Source organism: Pteropus vampyrus, unplaced genomic scaffold (assembly GCF_000151845.1).
Source record: "Pteropus vampyrus isolate Shadow unplaced genomic scaffold, Pvam_2.0 Scaffold452, whole genome shotgun sequence".
NCBI classification, from domain to species: domain Eukaryota; kingdom Metazoa; phylum Chordata; class Mammalia; order Chiroptera; family Pteropodidae; genus Pteropus; species Pteropus vampyrus.
Genome location: NW_011889233.1, coordinates 404,859 through 407,880, shown reverse-complemented (window position 1 = coordinate 407,880; position 3,022 = coordinate 404,859).

The following is a 3,022-nucleotide window of genomic DNA, read 5'->3' as shown; positions in this document are numbered from 1 at the left end:
TCTTTCTTTCTTTTTTCCTGCCATTTACTCCATTAAGCAATGATTTCTACCCTGTCTTAAAAAATATATCCCAAATCCAACCACTTCTCACTACATCTACTGCTACCACCCTGGTTCAGACTATCATCACCATTTCTCCTCGGCATTCCTTAGTAATATGTCTGGTCCCCCTGCTTCTGTGGTTCCCCCATTCAATCTGTTCACACAGCAGCTAGAATGATCCTTTAGAATGTAAGTAGGTCACATCCCTTCAAATCTCAAAATCCCAACATCTTCCCATCCTTCTTGTCAAAGCCACAGTCCTTACAGTGACCTACAAGTTCCACTGTGTCAACTTCCTGCCCCCCTCACTCTCTGACCTCATCTCCTATGCCTGTTTCCCCTCTGTTACTTGGGACACTTTGCTGGAGGTGCAATTTGATGATATCATTCAGAATTAAAAATCCCGTACCATCTGACCCAACAAGTTGACATCTATGAGTTTATTGTATGGATATACTTTCTCATGTGCACAAAGAATTATGCTCATCACAGAGTTTTCTGTTTGTTTGTTCTGTGATAATAAAAGACTGGGAACAACTTATGTCCGTCAGAAAAAAAGTCTGGTTAAAGAAAAACTATGGGACCTCCAGTAGAAAACTGTTACAAAGAATGAGGCAGATCTGCATATGCCAGTGCATATCAAACTCCAAGGTGCATTGTTAAATGAAAAAAGCCAGGTGTAAGAACAGCGAGTCAGAGAAGGGGTAATACGCCTGCGCATTTACTCAGTGAATACTTGCAGGGCAGCCCCCACAGGACACCACACGCTGGTGCTGGGCAATCAGCGATAAGCAGGCCCTGTTTCACAAAGCCCATGTTACATCGTGACAAGATGGGCAATAGACGAGAAGCAGATACATTAACATCAAGCCAGGGGCTAAGCTGGCGCTAAGAAGAAAGACAGAGGCTGGAAAAACAGAATAAGGGACAAAAAGTCAAGGCAGTCCGAGAAGGCCTCTCCAAGGAGGCAGTATTTGAGAAGAGACCTGCAAAAGAGAAGAATATGAGGTGTGAGACTGTCGGGGGCGTTCAGGCAAGGGACAGAAAGCCCCGAGATGAGCCACAGTGTGTCAGAGGAGGTCAGAGAGGCCAGAGTGACTGCATTGGGACTGAGTAAAGGAAGAGTCATTGTGGGAATGAGGTCAGGGCAGCCAGCAGAGCTCAGACTGTGTGGGGCCTTGTGGCCATGTCAGGATGTAGGTCGACATCTGGAGTACAATGGGCAGAGGTGTGCTGTAATCTGCTTCACATTTCCAAAGGATCCATCTGGATGCTGGGTGAGGAGTAGATTGAGGAAAGGGATACCCAAGTAACTTAGCAGTGGTTTGTCTCTGGGAAGGGGACCTGGGTTTGGGGTGGAAGGAAAAATTACCTTGGGACCTATCTGCTCTGTGGGTGGAGAGGGGGTGGGAGGGGCAGTGAATGTCTAGTGGACCTGGTACAGTTATGACCTGAAGTTGATGCCCGCTGGTCAGGGCAGATGTCTAGTGCTGGCTCATTCTCCCATGGGGAACTTTCACAGGTTCTTGGACCTCCCAGCTGGCTCCTTTCTCTGTGTCTCCCTTGGATGTGGCGTGCCTGCTCTGCTTGGCACATTTGACCTACCTTTAGCCCCTGGGCATCCCCTCTGTGGGACTGCACTACTCCTGTTGGCTGGCCCTTGGGTAGATTCATTTATAAAATGACTCTAGGCAAGCTTCTCAGCAAAGGGCCCTCATTTGGTCCAAGGGAGCCACATATCTTTGTCCCATTATTGGAGGACAAGCAGTTCACTCCCAATGTAGCCTTTTCTCTCGTTTTGCTCTGCCAGGCACAGTGAACCTTTCACGTTGTGATTTTTCTCGGCAAGCATCTGGCTCCAGCCCTATCTCCTCTGAACTTCAGGGGCATGTTAAGCCCTGCCAGTGGCTGTCTTTAAGTCCTTCTACTGTGCATCGTATCCATGAGTAGGGAGCTCCCCTCATCTCCCCACCAGTGTCAGAACACTGTACTCCCAGGTCTCCGAAACAGTCCTCGACGTCTGCCTCCTCCAGCTCCTTGTATTTGGCCTAGATGGAGTCTTGATTAAGTGCTGACAGAACTAGTTTCCAGAGTCCGCATGGATGGTCTAAGAGCTCCCATCAGGTTCAGCTGTAGCAGAGCTTGGTATCTATTGATTGTTCTTGGCTGAAACTAAAACAGCGAAGGTCCACTTTTTGTACTCTGTATTCATTTCACAGATGTGATCCTCAGTGCTGTCGTCCGTTAAGAAAGCAGAATGACGCCAACCCTTCAGGATTATTTTACAAGTTAAAGAAGACATCTACGGGGATAATCTTTGCCCAAATTGCAAAGCACTCCACCGGCTCTGCTGTTGTGCTTATCTGCAAGACAACCTCACGGGCTGGTGCAGTGGTCACCGTCTTTGTCAGCCACACTATGCAGGAGGAGTGATGCTCGCTCCGACGTGTGACGCCGGCCTTCAGGGATACCAGTTCTGAGCAATCCCTAGTGCGCCAGTCATAAGTTCACCTCTTCTTCCCTCTCGAGGAATGCTTGTGAGCCAGAGTCACAGTGCTACAGGGACGGCTTTGGCTCTGCACCACTTTTTTTCCAAGTTACCATTTTAAAATTCCTCTCTCTGGCTGTTATGATAGAAGGCTCCTCCCAAAAGTTATGACATTGTACCTCAAAGGTTGTCGCCATACATCTCAAGGGCTCACAGGAACCCTCTAATTTAGGGAAAATCCTGTGCCTGTTTTTGGGGGGTATCTGGAGATCAGTCTGGGGAGAGAGTGCGGGAGCAGTGCCAGAAATCTGATCACATTTTGAACTCATCGTTGGTGATTCCATGAGGCTGGCTCACAGGAGACTGATCAGACAAGGCACTGTCTGGGTATGATCACCTTGATAGTCACCCTTTGGGATATATTTTCAATTTTATATCAGAGAGTGAAATGGCAGTGTCCAAGGGCATGTGCTGGTCCCCACACGGGCTGGC